This window comes from Rattus norvegicus, chromosome 7, assembly GCF_036323735.1.
Source record: "Rattus norvegicus strain BN/NHsdMcwi chromosome 7, GRCr8, whole genome shotgun sequence".
NCBI classification, from domain to species: domain Eukaryota; kingdom Metazoa; phylum Chordata; class Mammalia; order Rodentia; family Muridae; genus Rattus; species Rattus norvegicus.
Genome location: NC_086025.1, coordinates 92739703 through 92758146, shown reverse-complemented (window position 1 = coordinate 92758146; position 18444 = coordinate 92739703). Strand labels below are relative to the sequence as shown.

General features: G+C 44.9%; 1 long non-coding RNA gene across 17 annotated transcripts in view; it reads left to right on the top strand.

Moving 5' to 3' along the window:
• Positions 1 to 876: 876 nt before the first annotated feature.
• Positions 877 to 18444, top strand: part of LOC134479916 (uncharacterized) — a 72728-nt gene continuing 55160 nt past the window's right edge. For 4 of the 17 annotated variants that reach the window (XR_010053818.1, XR_010053819.1, XR_010053829.1 and 1 more), the window contains exons 1-3: positions 959 to 1258; positions 1848 to 1927; positions 3226 to 18444. The exon at positions 3226 to 18444 is cut by the window's right edge. This is a non-coding gene — a long non-coding RNA (uncharacterized LOC134479916). The other 13 variants (XR_010053815.1, XR_010053826.1, XR_010053820.1 and 10 more) reach the window with 13 other exon arrangements.

Sequence of the window (18444 nt, the reverse complement as noted above, 5' to 3'; positions counted from 1 at the left end):
AGTGGGAGTCTTTTTTTCCTCAGAAGGGTTTCGGTGATTAAAATGTTCTACCCAAAATGTAGTTCACAAAGGGGGTCCGGGAGACCTGCCGAACTCCTTCCGGTCAATAGTTTTAGGATCACGAGTCAGATGAGATCAGTTTTTTAAATCATTGAGAGTACAAATGTATCTTAAGTTGTCCAGATCTTAAAATGCAGCATTTAAAACCCGCCTACTCAACGGCTCCTGATTACACACTTCTTCATTCAGCCAACTAATGGACAGGTAGGTCGGTCTGTACTGGGCAGAGGGGTGCGAATGTTGCTGTATACTACGATGTCCGCTCGTCCAGCTATAAACGGTCCTTTGTCACCAGTAGCAGGTGCTCAGTAGGAAGGAATCCGGGCCGTAGAAGAATCTGGGTGCTGGGAAAGCCGCCCCTAGCAACACCCCGGCAGCCTTCTCCAACAAAAGATGGCTACGGCGTCCCGAAGCGCGGCCGGAGCCTGGAAGCTCAGTTCTCCCTGGAGATCCCTCCTCAGCAAGCCCCGAAGTCACCTCCCGGAACCTGTCCGACCGACACTTGCCTTCTTTAAGGATGAATGGCTGTCTCGGATGAGCGTCCTTCAGAGCGCGGCGCCCGCTCCAGACCGCCGGGTCCCCAGCATCCCTCGCGGACAGTAACCAGAGTAACCGCTGCGCGCCCCGCTCGCAGCCCGGCCCCTCGCGTTTCAGCTGCTAGGCGGGCTCGGCCCAGCCACGGGACCGGGGGGCGGGGCTCCTGTGTGGCACCGCCCCTTGAGCAGACCCCGCCTCCCTCGCCGCTCCGAGCCAATGAGAGCGCGCACCGCGCGGTAGGCTGAGATGGCGCTATAGAACGTTTGTCCAATGGTAGGCGGCGTATTCCGCGCGGCGCCAGTCGCAGAGGCGCTAGGGCGATGTTGCGTGGTGAGGGGCGGGTGCGTGGGGTGGGCGCCGGTCGGGTGGGCGGATGGGGCGGTGCCCGCTCGGAGCTGCCGCCGCGGGGTACTCACGTCCCACCTGCGGAAGGTGGGGCTAGCTCTGGAGGAGTTCCTTGGTGGCCTTGAGGACCTCAGACTTAACCCGGCCGCTGGAGCCATCCCGGCGGACTGGAAGTGCACGGGCTAGGAGAGCAAGAAGGACGTGACAGGCGGGCGAACCTGACGTAATTAGTGAACGAGGGCTAAAGAAAAAGAAGTCAGTAGGTGGAGATGGGGCACACCTTTAGTCCCAGAACTCGGGAGGCAGAAAGATCTCTGTGAGTTTGAGGCCAGCTTGGTCTGCACAGTGTGTTCCAGACCAGTCAATGTTACATAGTGATATCTTTCTCGGGTTTAAAAAAAAGGGGGGGGGGGGAGAGAAAGGAAAAAAAATGTCGTAATCAACAGCAATCCTGAAACTGTTCAGTAAGATCCTTTTATGTTTTAAGCACCATGCCAGAGCTTTGCAAACATTTTATTTAATCCTTACAGCAACCTTCCAAGAACGGCATTACCCTTGCGTTAAGTAGCACTTTATCTGCCATAGTTCATGAGACTGACTCATCATTTTATACTACCCGCAGCTACTATCTTGTAGTCGAGTTTCAGCCTCAAAAGTACCATTTAATGATCAAGCTTTCATCGAATTCTTAGTTATCTGTAGTTAAGGTCTCACCCTAAACACTTCTCAAGTATCTCTTAGCTTCCGCGATCTTTTAGTCATACAAAAAGGTACAGTTGTTTAACCAGTTTATCCTTTTTTAATGAAAGATGTAAATCTCCTGTAACTGTTACCACCAACCTTTTGCAGCAGGCACAGCCAACCCTATCCAGCTGTGCATTTCTTTTCTTCCTTTCTTTTTTAAGATTTATTATTATTTTGTCAACATGTATGTCTGCACTACGAAAGAGGACACTGGATCCCATGAAGCTGCAGTAATAGACAGGTGAGTGGTAGGACTTGAACTAGAGACTTCTGATAGAGCAGCCATTGCTCTTAACAGCTTGGCCATCTTTCTGGCCCTAGCTCCACATTCCTAATGAATGACTTACTTACCATGTTCTTCCTGAAATATATTCTCAATCCAACTGTAAGCTGAAATTCTAGGCAATTTAAAGGAGTCTAGGCAATTTAAAGGAGTCTCAGTGAGCATCTTTGGGCACTAGTGGGAGAAAATAAGATGTGTAACACTTCTAAAAAGCAGCATTTGCACAGAACATAGGATGAGATCTTGCTTGTCAGTTCCATAAGCCAAGCTTACAAAGAGGCAAACTAAAGCTGTCAGTCCTGAAGCTAAGGAATCGTGTCCGAAGGTAAAACACAGAATTAATTCAGGGAAAAGACTGTGTCCACATTTAAAAATAGACTTCAGGATCCTTCCCCATTATTCTGATTTTGGCCAAGACAGTGAGACCATTACTAGATAAACCACTTGATCAGATATAGACTAAAACATAACAGTCATTGATTGAGTGTCAACCTCTTGGCTCAGTGCTTTAAAACTCTATCCCACTTCCACAATATTATAATTCTTTTGGAAACACAAAGCACCAGGCCATAGTCACAGTATAGGAAGTATCTATAAGCCTGTCAGGAGCGATGCTATAGAAAGAACTTTAGTGACACAATAGCCACGAGTCACATGCTGCTCTTCAGGACCCAACAAGGAGCTGGAGCAACAGAGGGAATGGGTCTGAAGTTTCATCCGCCTGAATCAGTATTCAATTGGCATGTATGTTTTGAGTCTGTAGTACCAGCACTACAGTTCTAGATGCTACAAAAGTTTTAGTGAATGAAATGTTTAAAATGAATCTTCTATGCTTTCCCTAGGCAAACCCACAAAGCCAGTAAGGATCTATCTCCATTTGTTAAGACAAAATACAGTAATTCAGTCACAACCACAATTCCCAGTTTTCATGTCTTTTTGATTAGTCATATGAGTACTCTATATTTGCCTTTGAAGCTATTCTTCACTTTAAGTTCATTTTTATATTTTACCTGGCTTTGATTTTTTTTTTTTAATTTATCTATTGTGTATATACAGTGTTCTACCTGCATGTACATTATATACCAGAAGAGGGCACCATATCTCATTATAGATAGTTAATGAGCCACCATGTGGTTGCTAAGAATTGAACTCAGGACCTCTGGGAGAGCAACCAGTGTGCTTAACCACTGAGCCACCTCCAGCCTCTTGAATTTTTTTTTTAATGGTAATAGTGTCTCCCTTTCCTTCAACCTTAGTGGTGTCCCTCCCTGATGATTGCATGCCAAGATGATCTGGTCTTCCCATCCGTTGTTGGTAAGTTGACTTTCTACATCTTTTGGCCAACACCACAAAGATACTTACTTCAGAGGGCAGTGAGCATAGAGCACCTCAATTCTAACAGTCTAATAAGGAAAAAGAAAAAAAAAAAAAAAAAAAAGAAACCCCAGCAGACTCTGAGACTCGAGAAGAATTTAAGGCTGAAAATGAACGGATCAGAACCATTTCTCCCAAAACAGATTTTTTGTTTGTTTGCTTGTTTCTTGGGTTTGTTTGTCTAGTTGGTTGGTTGGTTTTTGGTAGTGGTGGTGGAGGGGTGGGCTGTCCACTCATGAAGGCTGAAGACCTTGATGTGTATTTTGAGATGCTGACTGAGGTAAGCATTTCTGCTGAAGCATTTCTCCAAGTCTGCACATTGGTAAGGTTTCTCTCCTCCGTGAGTTCTCTAACGCCTGATCAGATTGAACCTTTGACTGAAGGGCTCGCCACAATCGAGACACTTATAAGGCTTCTCTCCTGTGCATGTCCTCTGATGAGTCACCAGGGTGGAGTTCTGACTGAACATTTTCCAGCCTGTTAAAGGTTTTTCTCTAGTGTGTATTTTCTGGTGTCTAAGAAGGTGGGAGCTAAGGCCAAAAGTCTTTCCACATTCCCAGCACCTGTATGCTTTCTGTCTTGACTGGACTCTGAACTCGTCTGTCACACTGCAGCTCCATATTTCCAGAGAATTTGTTGACCCTCATGTATCTTCTGGTGGTTAAAAGGTTTGAACCTTGACTTTTAGTCTTTCCACACACGCAACAGCAATGGGGCTTTCTCTTGCTTTGTCCTCCGACACTTTGTTAAGGTAGAATTGCAACCAAAGCCTTTTCCTCACCCAAGACACTTGGAGGGCTCCTCACCTGTGTGCATTCGCTGCTGGCCAATCAGTCTGGAATTCTGACTGAAGCTCTTCCCATATTCTGGGCACCTGTGGGGTTTTTCTGCAGTGTGAGTCTGCCTGTGTTCTACTAGAACATGGCTGTGACTGAAGCCTTTCCCACAAACAGGACGTTCGTGTGGCCTCTCACCAGTGTGTAATGTGATGCCAAATAAGGCAGAAGCTGCTGCCTAAACCCTTTCCAGTCAGGACACTTATAAGGCCTCTCTCCTGTGTAAGTTCTCTTGTGAACCATAAGGGGGAAATATTGCTGAAGCTTTTCCCTCACTCGCCACACAAGACGGACTTCTCCCCTGCGCGTGTTTTCAAATGCTGAACCAGGTGGGAACTGTTAGAACAGCCTTTCCCACGTCTAGAACATTTATATGATTTTTCTCCTGAGTGTGTCCCCTGGTGTGTATGGAGACGAGAAGCTTTCCCAGCATTTAGAACATTCAGGGGGCTTCTCTCTAAAAGACGAATTCCACTGGGCAGAGGTGTTGATATGATCTTCAGAACCCCATCCTCCTTGGCGAGGTCCCCCCTCCTTTCTCTATAGTGTCCTCCTGTTTCTCTGATTGGTCATCATTCTCATAAGAATCATGACAACAGACCTCTTCTCCATGAGACTATACCAGATGCATGCTTCTGTTCGTCGTGCTTAGAATTCTGTGGCCCTCATCTTTTAGACCATTTTAGAGCCTTCTCTTGAAGTTTATCAGCCTTAGGTGTACTGCTTTGAACAGTCCCTAAGTTATCCCTATTTTCATCTCCTGCAAGAATTAAAAAAAAAAAAAAATCTAACCATAGTCCTTTATCTTGCCTGACAAATTCTGAACTGAAGTGCGAGAGTAACAGTGGAAACCCTCATAATGCATTATTAGAAAATCAGTGTATGGGTTGGTGATTTAGCTCAGTGGTAGAGCGCTTGCCTAGGAAGCGCAAGACCTTGGGTTCGGTCCCCAGCTCCGAAAAAAAGAAAAGAAAAAAAAAAAAAAGAAAGAAAGAAAGTCAGTGTCTGTGTGTGCTTGGAGGTGCCTTCCCTTTGGTTTCTGCTGCTATTTTAAACACCACGACCAAAAGCAACTCGAGGAGGAAAGAGTTTCTTTCATCTTATATCACAGGTAACTGTCCATTGCTAAAGGAAGTCAAGGCAGGGTCTCCAAAGGGGAACTGAGAAACCGTGGCGGGGGGGGGGGGGGAGGAGGGTGCTGTTTACTACATTGTTCCCCATAGCTTGCTTAGCCTGCTTTTAATATCATCCAAGACTATCTGCCCAGGGTGCCACTGCCACAACAGGCTTGACCCTCCCACATAAATCACTAGTTAAGAAAATGCCCCACAGGCCAATTTGATAGACGTTTTCTCAATTGAGGGTCTCTCTTCTCAAACAACTCTAGCTTCTGTCAAATTGACTAATAAAAACTAACCAGGATGGTCATTCTTACTCCTGTGTTTGCTCAGTCTTATTTTCACTTCATATGACAGTCTACTTAGGTCCCTTTTTACCTTGTAAACCTCAAATAAAGCTTAGAACATTTATTTTTAGGTTGGTATTGCCCTTGGGATTTGCATAATCGAAAACTCAGTTTGTATGGTGGATAAGAACAAAATCCACTAATGAACACTCAGAATTAAAAGTAAGACTAGTTTTAAAACATTTCTGTAGGGGCTGGAGAGATGGCTCAGTGGTTAAAAGAGCATACTGTTTTTTGGTTTTTTTAAATAATTATTTATTTTATGTATATGAGTACATTGTAGCTGTCCTCAGACACACCAGAAGGGGGCATCGGATCCCATTACAGATGGTTGTGAGCCACCATGAGATTGCTGGGGATTGAACTCAGAACCTCTGGAAGAGCAGGCAGTGCTCTTAACCACTGAGCCATCTCTCTAGCCACCTTGAACACTGTCTTTTCCACATAGTATCTAGCACATTTTACAACAAGTTCCTCAGGCTTCAGATCATCTTGACCTGTAATCATGCCTTTTAACCTCTCCCACTTGGTGAAATTCGAGTCGGAAACCAAAAGCTCTGATCCTTGCTCCATCCCAGTGACCTCACCAGACTAAGGATGAATGGTCCTATGGGAAACAACCGTGGTCACGGGGAGCCGTATTTGTTAAGTTTATTCTCTTAGTTCCCTTCCCAGCCATCACGGCAAAATGATGGAAATGAGAAACATGGTCATCAGAAGTCTCTTCAGGAAGTCTTATCCTAGATGCAAATGTTCAGAATTAAGTTGGTTTCCTATTCTTAAACAACAATGAGATCTATCCTTGTTTTATGTGTGTTAGTGTTTTGCCTGCATGTATGTCTGTGTGGTACCATGGAGGGCAGAAGAGAGTATTAGATCCCTTGAACTGGAGTTGTCAATGTAGCGAGTCACCTTGTGGGTGTGTGAGGTCCGAGTTGAACCTCTTCCAGGATCTCTCGAATGAGACTCACAGAGACAGTGATTGATGCAATAGCAAGAGGAGTTTAGTTCCAACATGTCAGGGTCCTCCCACTTCAAGGGGAGCCGACCCCGAGCAGACTCTGACAGGGAGTTATATACCTTGCAAACAATTGGGGCAGAATTCAAACAATTGGTAACTAGGCAGGGTATTATTGATGGAGCAAAGTGACCTCCAAGCTGACTCGTGATCAGTGGACCATTCTGGATTTCCCAGGGGTACAGTTGGGAGTCAAGGGGAGGTCAGTTGGGAGTCACAGGTAGCTTTGTTTGACAGTTTGGTTTGCAGTTGCTCCGGGAACTAACTACTCCGTGGAAGGGAGGGGTCTTTGTGCTTGGAGATTTGTAGTGGAACTTTCCCACTGCCCTTAGATTGGCCCCAACTCTGGCTCCTTCAGGTGCTGGGAACTGAACCTGCATTCCCTAGAGGAACAGCCAGTGCTCTGCACTGCTAATCCATCTCTCCAGGTCCACAACTAAATACGTTTATTTTTTTACCTAATGTGTGATGATAATTGAGTTACTATTTATTATCATTATCTCTGTACTAAAGCCTGAGGATCAGGTTTCAAGGATAGAGTGAACACTAATAATGTCCCCTTGCGGCTTGGAAGCCCTCTTAATTGAAGACGACATCGTGCTTTTTTAAGCAAAGCAGAATAATAAAACATAAAGGCATCACGGAATCCACATGCAAGTGCAGAAAGCAGCTATAGGTAGAGGATCTTATTTAGGGTCTGAAGGGTCAGTTGGTTGTTAACAGGAAAAAAGCTTTTGACAGAAAAAAAAAGTCACTTTCAAAAAGAACACTTATATAATCCACAACAATTCCTAAATACAAAAGAGGACAGCCTTCCGTCCTGCCCCATTGCTCCTAGATTCTACATTATGCATGTCAGCTTAAACTATCTCTGGAGCTAACGACCTGATCATCCAGTGTCATGTGGACACAATCCATATCAGCATATGACAAAAGCATGAATGGGGGACAAAGAATCCTGAAAGGATAGACAAAGGCATTCATTTACAATGTTAATTCTTGCCCCTACTGCTGCTTATACAAACCAAGCAATAAATCACTTCTTCCAAGTTCTCTGATCAGCCTAAGGTGAATAAACAATAGTATTTTTATCTATGCTATCTTTCTTAAGGAGTGATTTTACAAGTGTGCCCTAGGAATTAAGGAATTTCCCAAGGCCACACAACCAGAAAGTGGTAGCACAGGTGTGAGTCTCAAGCTGATTGGATGCTGCCTTTCACACCACGTATTACAGCACACCAAAACAGGAAGTAGCACTGAGTATTAATTTCCAAGTGCAAATGATCCTCTGACTCCCTGCATCAACTGTATTTTTATTTCCAAACCTTAAGACCCAGTGAGCCAACAGCGATTAAGAACTGGTTTGTTATATGGTCAAAGAGGTGAAATCACATCCACAGAGTTTGACAAGAACCAAAAAGAAACCTGGATGCAGACAAAACAGGGCTGGAGAGATGGCTCAGCAGTTAAGAGCACAGGCTGCTCTTCCAAGGAATTCCCGGTTAATTCCTAGCACCCACTCACTTAGTGGCAAACAGTTGATGTAACTCCAGTTTCAGGGGATCCCATGCCTTCATCTAGCTTCCGTGGGCACCAGTCATGCACACACTTGGCACACATATATGCAACCAAAACATACACGAAAAATAATTTTTAGAAAGTCCCCAACACACAGAAAGTGGACAGTTAGTACCTATGTAACTATCTCTAAAATGCTATTCTATCTCAGTTATGTATTTCTGTTTTGCTACCAGTCTGTGTAAGATTCACATTTCACCACTTTCCCTAACATACTATTAAATTCAGTAGTAAAAGAGCCGGGGAGAACACGGCTCGCAAAGCAGGTACATTCAGGCCATCCCGTGGCGATGAATGACGGTCCGGCCGCGCTTGTCAGGAACCTTCCCAGCGCCTGGGAGCTAATATATAGCAAGGCTCCGGGGAGGCAGGTGGGGGCCGCCAGGGAACAGGTCGGGCCAGACCGCGGAGGTGCTGCGCCTGCGCCGCAGCTGCAGAACCCGGTGCTGCAGTGCCTCCTTTCCCCAGTAAGAGCTCACTGTTGGGGTCGCTGCACGGTGGATCCCTACGCCCCAAGTCTCTGCAGTCGTCTTCAAAAAAGGAACTCGCCGCTTTAGGCCCCAACAACTTAGGGTCCTACACCCCCCAAGCAAGAGGGGAAGTTTTCACCACACCCCTACCTAAGACTCACTTTGTCCAAACCTCTCTAGGAAACTGAGATAGATGGGCAAGTCTCGTTCATCTTAACCCTTAGAGGCCCGGAGAATTTCTTTGTTTGATTAATCTTGATCCACTTTCCTCTCACAGCTCAGGTGCCTCAGGATAGGACCTGACTGGAGACTAGATTTCTAACCCATCAGGGCGTTGCCACATTTGCCGTCACAACCACCATAAAAATAACAAATAAAAAAATCAAACAATTAAGCTTCTACGGCCCTGATCCCATTGCTAAGAGCAAAGGTATGTTTTTCCAGTCTGAAGCAGTCTGCAAGCCAAGGAGGGGGTCTCACCAGAGAAAGCAGCCCTTGGACATCTGACCTTCAGGAAAATGAAAAAGAAATTTTGTCATAGAGCCCAAACAGTACATGGTATTTTGTTGCAACAGAGGGAACAGACTTGTAGACTTGAGAAAACTTAAGGCGTCTTTCCCAGACTCCCTGAAACTGCAGTAGCACTGGCAACAGCTCTAAGAGAGATTTCTGGAAGCTTGGCTCATGATCTATTTCTTGGCCCCTTCCAAAGACTCTAAAGCCCATTTAATGCACATCCCGAGTTGTGTTTTATTTAAAAAAAAAAAAAAGCACCAAGGATATGTTTGATAGAAGCTCAGTCAGTGAGATGGGAGGGATGTCGTGACGTGCCCATGCGGAGTGTGGCGGCATCCCTTCCTCCTGAGGTACCAGCCATTCGATGGGTATAGTTAAAGTAGAGTTTATTTAGGGCACGGGAAAGGGAGCTGAGAAAGGCGACAGAGAAAGCCAGAGAGAAAGGGGGGAGGGGGCAGAGAAGAGGAAAGGAGAGGCGGGCCTCTATTTAACACACGGATAGAGACGGGGAGGGGAATGAGGAGAGATGGAGAAAGGTATCAGGGAGAGAAGAGAGTCAGAGAGAATATGAGAGTAAGGAGGGGCCAAACAACCCCCTTTACAGGAAACCAGGCCTACCTGGCTGTTGCCAGGTATCTGATGGGCAGAGCCTGGAAGGAATGCCAACACCCATCCCCCCAAAACTCGCAAAAGCAAAAATACTCACGCCCTCAAAACAAACAAACAAACAAACAAAAACCTTAGTCCTAGGGCAGCTCTGATGAGTTCTAGGCCCAGTTGAACCTGACTAGTGCAAAAGCTAATAGGTATTGATAAGAAGGCTGCAGAACTGGGTGCAAGAACCAATTTTGTAGCTGGGCAGAGATGGTCCACACCTTAGTCCCAGCACTCAGCAGGCAGAGGCTGGCATATCTCTGAATTTAAGGCCAATCTGGTTTACAGATCGAGTTACACAGAGGAGCCCTATCTCAAAACAAACAACAAAAAGAAAGAAAAAAGTATATTTAAAAATAAAAAAAAAGGTTGGTTGTGGGTAAAAATGTCTGAAGTGATACAGACCTTTGGTCTGCTGGCAGACAAAACTTTAACTTGAGTATGGCTGTGTGGCACGTTAAAGGAGGCCAGGACTGGCACGTGACGCTACTGCTTTGATTTAATAGTGAGAGCATGAAAAACCTTGCAGGGACCCCTGGGGTTCTGGGCTAGCTCCTTAAGAGGTGTACAATGTGGGTTTTCAAGGTTACGTTCATGGCATTCTTGGATGTGCCTGCCAGTTCCCAAGAGACGGATGCACTCCTTCAGACAGTGAAGGGTCCAGGCCTCTGTGTTTCTCTGTATGTTTCCTTAGTAGTCAAGGAAGCATGGAAGCTTGACAGGACATTAATTAGACATTAATCTTGTGCACCCTGTATAGTCTATGAACATTATTGTATCCTGGCAACCGCAACTGCGTTAATCCTGGCAACTGGCACTACATTCTGTTTCTGATAAAGGTAAAAAGTCTGACTGCTTTCAATAAAATTGTCCAGCCTCAGTTTTCCTGTGGCCCCTCCAACCATCCTGACTTAATTCCTCAAGGACATATCAGGCAACCTTGACCTGGTGAGGAAACACAGGTGCTTATAAAACCTGTTACTGGAAATTTCAGAAAGGTTTCTTTATTACATAAGGTCAGGAGTTTAATAATGCTGTCATCTGTGGAAAATAAGAATGAATTGGATTATCTTGGTCAGGGATTATTAACTTTGCTATGCAAAGGGCCAGATGGTATATACCATATTTAATGCTTGGGCCACTGGCTTCCCATCACACCCATTCAGCTGTGCCATAGCAGCAAGAGAAGGGCAATGGAAGCCATGGAACTGGAGCAAGCATACACAGACGTGTCACAGTGAAACCTACCCACCCAACTTCATGGTCTTTCTCTCTTTTTTTAAGATTAATAAATTTTTAAGATTAATAATTTTTACTAATTAATAAATAATAAATTTTAAGATTTATTTATTTTATATGAGTACACTGAAGCTGTCTTCAGACACACCAGAAGAAGGCATCGGATCCCATTACAGATGGTTGTGAACCACCATGTGGTTGCTGGGAATTGAACTCAGGACCTCTGGAAGAGCAGTCAGTGCTCTTAACTGCTTAGCCATCTCTCCAGTGCTCCCCTCCCCCCCATATTCTCATTTTTGCTCGTTCTCTCTCTCTCTCTCCCTCTCTCTCTCTCTCTCTCTCCTTCTCTCTCTCTCTCTCTCTCTCTCTCTCTCCCTCCCCCCTCCTCCTCCTTCTTCCTCTCTCTCTCCCTCTCTCCCCCCCCCTCTCTCTCTCCCTGAATCTAATTTGTTCCATCCAAATATTCTTAGACTTGCAGCCTGCTCTGAAGCATGTGTCTGCCTACCAGGAGTCACAACCTTAACCAAATCTGACACTCCCTCTCCTAGCAGCTCTCAGTGACCAGTATTTCCTCAGATATGGGTGGGATTTTGGGCTCATCTTTCCCAAACCCTTGCTGGTATTTTGTCTGGCTTGAGCTTCTCCAGGGTCTTGATATGCTGTTACGACGTCTAGATGTTCATAGGTGTGCCTGCCCTGTGTTCTTTCTCTTTTTAATTTATTTTTATTTCGTGTGTATAGCGTTTTGCCTGCATTGTATGTTTGCCTGTGTGCCGCGTGCATGCAGTGGCTGCAGAGGCCAGAAGAGGGCAATGGATGCCATGGAACTGGAGTTGCACAGGCTGATTCTAGGTTCTAGAAACTGAACCCCGGTCCTCTGCAAAAGCAGCCCGTGCTCTTAACTGTTCATCCATAGCTCCTGGTACCTGTATTCCTTTTTGTTTCATTTTTACTTATTGGGTGTATGTCTGTGTAAGCAAGTGGGTACACATGTCATGTCATGCATGTGGAAGCCCGAGGAAAGCTTTGGGAGTTGGTTCTTTCCTTTGCCATGTAAATCCTTCAGACCAAACTCTGTTCTTCAGGCTGTATGTCGGGGAGAGCTTTAGCTCGGTGGAAACTCCTCAGTTTTGTATCTTCTGTGCCTGTAAACTCCGAAGATACCTAAAAACTGAAAAAAAAAAAGTGATCAGTGAGAATGGAAGATGTCAGAAAAGAGGTATTAGGCAGGATCAATAGGATCAAAGCACATTATACACGTATGAGAATCATATGAAGAAGCCACAGTGAAACTTCTTGGGTACACTTAATATATTCCAATGTAAATTTTTTTCTAAACCTTGTTGGGAAAACATTTGAGAAACCAGCTGAGCATATCTGATACGGATATAAGACAGGAATCAAAATTACCAACTCTGTCAGATAAAACCAGATCATAGAGATGATAGCCCACTTGCTATGATTATTTACATGAGTTTGCAGACCTTACAACCAAGGAGGAAAGCACCGTGAGCAAACACTGGGTGGTTGGGAAGAGTGTGGAGAAAGGGGAGTAGAGCCGGCTCCCACTTGCGGCCTATCTATCATTTCTGCCCACTTCAGTTTTCAGGTGCACTATGTCTTTGGACCATCTCCATGAGTAAGGAATGAGGACGCTGGGAATATAGTGAAGACCAAGAGACTTCCCGGTATTTCTCGGAAATCCCTAGTGTTTTATGAGTGTTTTTTCCTTGGGACTCATGAACAAATGTATTCAATCCAGAAAAGGCACCAATGATGGATAGTGTAATAATTTCAACAAAGTCCACTTGGTGAACCAAAGTGTTGATTGGGATTACTTACAGAGCACGGGTGAAGAGTTATTTACAGATGCATAGATGACTCAATCTGCATCGTCTGAAAGCTCTCCCCAGTAGGTGACAACTCACAAAAGCTACTCTCCTGCTGCCCCCCCCCTGTGCAACGTGCAGGCAGATTGCTGATTGGCCAGTCAGGGTTCTCCTCTGCTCAGGAGTTCTTACTACTCCTGTCACCTAGGGGAGAGAGCTTCTGAATCCATGTCAGGATCTTCCAGGTGTTGTTGCTTACAGAACAAATACTCCAACTTGGAGAAAATAACTACAAGCAACAGGCATCAAGGACTAAGGAACAAAGGCTTTCCTATGTATCTATAGTCCTCCTGAGACAGCGCTCCATGAGCCAAGTATCTGCTACCTAGGGTCTTAGTCAGGGTCCTATTACTGTGAAGAGACATCCTGACCAGGGCAGCTCTTATCAAGGAAAACATTTAATTGGGGCTGGCTTATAGATTCAGAAGTTCAGTTCATTATCATCATGGCTACAAGTGTGGCAGCATACAGAAAGACATGGTGATGGAGAGGAGCTGAGAGATCTCCATCCAGATCAGCAGGCCGCAGAAAAAGAGAACACCATGGGCCTGGCTTGAGCATCTGAAACGTTAAAGCCCACCCTTAGTGACATACTTCCTCCAATAAGGCCACACCCACTCTAAAAAGGCTGTGCTTCCTAATGGTGCCTCTGGAGGTTCAAACCAGCACAGTTTGCCTCTAAACACAAGAATCTCCTAGTCTTACCTTCAATTCACTTATTCAGTGACTATTTCCTGTTAACTGTGTTAATACCTGCACCAAACAAACTGTTCATACATATTGTTCTGGTTCCTGACAGCTGACACAGAGCACCAGGAGAGTAAGCTCTTCCTCTTCCTGGTCCTCACACGCAGTGAGAACAGCTGGAACTGCTAATCTAGGTCTTCAGGGATTTCCTTTCAGCTGCAGGTTACTATCTGACTTGCAAGAATTTAAACTATAATAGCTTTATTATTTAGATAAGAAATGTGTGTGGCAGGCGGTTCCAGGAGGGACCGTGATGCTTTCTGGTGCCTTTGAGGGATCATGGCCTGTCCTTTGTTCCTTTCCACCATCATTGGCATTTGAGAACTTCGTATTCCATGACTAGAGCATGGCTGCAGAAACTCTTCCCATCACATCCTACCGCCATAGCCTATAAAGCAGGAAGGTAAGAGGGAGAAGAGGTTTCATTTTCACATACATCTCTCCCATTATTAAGGAACATAGTTTTAGAAATTCCTATGAGACTTATGTACCGGTTACTTTTAGGTCAACTTGACAAGCTACAGTCATCTGAGAGAAGGGAACTTCAATCGAGAAAATGTTCCTAGAAGGCGGGGCTGCAAGCAGACAAGCCAGTTGGGCATTTTCATAATTAATGTTTAATGGAGGAAGGCTCAGCCCATTGTGGGTTGGGACACCCCTGGGCTGGTGGTCTGGAGTTCTATAAGAAACAGGCTGGGGGGTTGGGGATTTAGCTGGGGGTTGGGGATTTAGCTCAGTGGTAGAGCACTTGCCTAGGAAGCGCAAGGCCCTGGGTTCGGGTTCCAGCTCCGGAAAAAAAAAAAAAAAAGAACAAAAAAAAAAAAAGAACAAAAAAAAAAAAAGAAAGAAACAGGCTGAGCAAGCTGGGAGGAGCAAACCATGAGACACATGGCAGTGAGCAACACATTCTGTGGTTTCTGCGTCAGCTCCTGCCTCCAGATTCCTGCCCTGTGTGCGTTCCTGTCCTCATTTCCTTCGAGAATGAACAATGATGTGCATACAGAAGCTACATAAGCCCTTCCCTCCCCACAAAGGTGCCCTTGGCCACGGTGTTTCATCACAGCAATAGCTACCCTGATTAAGACAGACTCCCTTTGTAGCTTACGTGCTAGGACTCACGTGCAGTCGCTGCTGAAGGGAACGGGATCGCTCTCATTGGCTCAAGCCAATTAATTGTGTTTCACCTTCTGGTGCTGATTACCTAACTTTCCAACCTCCACAAGAGCCTCTGCTTCCCATGAGCAGATCCCAACTGTGCTAGTTTCCGGGATTACAAGAATGTAAACATTGGGCAACATGTCCCTCCTTATCTTGACTATAGATTCCTCAGAGATTTGCTAATTTAGCACATTTGGTTTTTACAAGCTAGCCTCATACATGCCCTTTCCCCCTTCTAGTCCACTCTGTGCTGTCAATATCAAACCATGTTAAATGGGGGGTAGGGGAAGAAATTGGGAAAAAATGCCGCACAACTTGCCAAATGTTATAAGAAAAATTAAGAACCAATTATGTTGGCTCCAGGTAAACAACAGACTAAGTCTTTGGGATAGAATAGTCTCAAGAATTACAAGGAATTCTTTTCAGAAGAGCTCGGTTTGTGAAGGATGAACAGGAGTCTAGTGGGGAACAGGACATGGGACAAAGGGAACAGTGTTCACACATCCAGGATTCTGTGGACATCTGTTGTTTGGAAAATGGCCAGGATTTCAGGGTTTGAGGAAAGCATGATACATGACTAAGAGTGGAGGAAGAGAGGAGGAGAAGATGAAAGAGGCCAGATTTTCATGGAATCCTCTCAGCCAAAAAGAGGAACCAAATCCAAATCAACAGGTAACAGGAATTCAGTTCAATCCAGTTGACGCTTTCAAGTGTAGCTAGAGACGTGATTGGAGGAAATCTCTTTTATAATAGACTGTGTGAGGGACTTCAGGGTAGGCAGGGTGCCAAGGTTGAGCAGAGGATATGAGTTGCTGAGAAAGCTCTGAAGGAGAGCTTCATGTCCCATGATGGGAGACAACCAGTTCCATGAGGGAAAAGATTGTGTCAGTGATGACTGAGATTTGAACCTTGGGAAACAAGCTGAATAATGAGAGTGCTTGCTAAAATTGCAGACCAGGAAACACCCAGGCAGAGGACCCATATTGTGTAAAGCAGAGCACCTGCATCCTGTACCTTCTGTACCTGTGCTTACTGATTCACGGACAGCATGTGGCTTCATTCTGAGTTCAGGTACAGAGACAGGATGACTCTTCTTGTTATGCGCGTAGACATCACCACCTTTCTAGCACCATCTATGAGGTAAGCCCTGATAAATAGTTTATTCCTATACTACCTTATAAACCTATCAGAATAGATCAGGCCAGGTGAGGACTTGGGTATATATTAAAACCCCCTTGGGAAAAAAGAAAAACAGCCCCAAGAATTTATCTAAGGTACAACCCTCTCACCTAGATGCTATAGAGAAAATGATATCAAATGTCGTGATGATGAAGGTCCCCACTGAGCTGTCATCTGGCTACCCAGTATGTGCACCACCCAATTGACAGGCAGAGGACTCCCAGCTATCCCAGTGCTTCAGCCAGCTCCATCCCTATTGCTGACTCTGCCTACCTGAACCACAGCCTATCCCTTGAGCAAGTTCTACACCTTGTCTCTGCAGTCAGCTCAGCTCAGAGGCCTGAATTCAACCCAGGGACCCTGTGGTTTGGCAGATTCTCCAAGAGGCCAACACCACTCCTTACCTTCTTCCCACACCTCACCAGCGACTCTCTTTGTACCTTTATCAGCCTATACCTCTGTCTGTTTTAAAAAGATGTATTTTCGAAAGTCTATACATGGACTGACCCAGGGCTCCAACTGCATACATAGCAGAGAATAGCCTTGTTGGGGCACCAGTGAAAGGGGAAGACCTTGGTCCTGCCAAGGTTCAACACCCAGTGCAGGGGAATATGTGGGGGGCAGTAAGGGGGATGTATGGGTGGAATACCCATATGGGGGAGGGGAGGAGAAGGGATGGGGGCTTATGGACAGGAAACTGGGAAGGGGAATAACATTTGAAATGTAAGTAAAGAAATGTATCTAATAAAAATTTTCAAAAAAAAGATGTATTTTATAATCGATCATGTACTGGTGCACATGTATACAGGTGCCTGCAGAGGCCAAAAGAGGTCATCAGGTTCTCCGGAGCAGGAGCTGCAGGCAGTGTGCTTGTCAGCGGGGCTGTGGGAACTGAACTCCAGTCCTCTGAAAGGGCAGCTGGCACTTGTAACTGCTGGACCACTGCTCCAGCTCCTCTTTTACTGCTTCTAAGGCCCCTTTAAGTCCACTACACCCTGTTGAGACCTCTTTAACACTTTGTAGCTTTCTTTAATCTACATACGTATATACAGACAGACAGATATAACCACTGTGTGTCGTCTGAGAGGAAATGTTAATCATGGAGATTGGAATACATATTTCTTTTGTCAATGCCAATTAGCAAGGGAAATCTTAACTATTGCTGCCAGCTAAACCAACATAGCTTATATGCTTATTGTTATTCAATAAACTGGAACTTATGGAAAGATACAAATGTATCGACCTATTTTCTTGCGTGGGGTCTTCATGACAGTACCTTTTGATTTTGGAAAGGTTTTTAATGTTAGAACAAAGTCTTAGTCACTTTTCTGTAGCTGTGAAGAAACATAACTAAGGCAATTCTTATAAAAGAATGCATTTAATTGGGGACTTGCTTACAGTTTTGGAGGGTTAGTTCCCATTATCATCATGGTAGGAAGCATGGTGACAAGCAGCTGTGGTCCTGGAGAAGTGAATGAGAGATACACACATCCTGATCTGAAAGTGGAGAGTCTCTCTGCCTGGCATGGACACCGACACACTTCCTTCAACAAGGCCACGCCTTAAAAAATCCTTCTCAAGAAATGTCACTCCCTGGTGATATGAGTCTATAGGCTATTTTTATTTAAACCATCACAAACTATGAGTGAAGAAATACATATAAATATACCCTATACAATGGTTAGCATTTCAAAGTACAATTCTTCCTGGGAATTTTATTTATTTTATTTTATTTTACTTTGAGACAAAGTCCCAGGTAGCCCAGTCTGGTCTTATATGTTCTGAAGAATGGCCTAGAATTTCTGATACTCTTACCTCCATCTCCTGAGTACTGGGATTATAGGCATGTACTACCATGCCCAGTTTTATGTAGTGCTAGGGATTGAGTGTAGAGCTTCATGCATGCTAAGCAGCCACTCTATCAACTGAGCCATATTCCCAGTCCCTATTTCATTCTTTTTTTTCTTTTTGTCATCCAAACTTCATAGACTGTGGAGTTCCTTTTGAGGATGATAATTTTCCTTAATTGATAAAAGTGATAATTACTCAATTCTGGAAAAAGAACAAAGCTACTTTGTACATTTTTTAAAAATTACCTAATTTTTGAGATTATAATTACTTCATTTCCTTTCCCATTCCTCCCTCCACACCTTCTCATAAACTCCTCCTTGCTCTGTCTAAACGTCATGGCCTTTTTCTTCCATTAATTGGTGGTGGTGGTGGTGGTGGTGGTGGTGGTGGTGGTGGTGGTGGTGATGTGTGTGCGTGTGCGTGTGCGTGTGTGTGTGTGTGAGAGAGAGAGAGAGAGAGAGAGAGAGAGAGAGAGAGAGAGAGAGAGAATGTGTGTGTGTG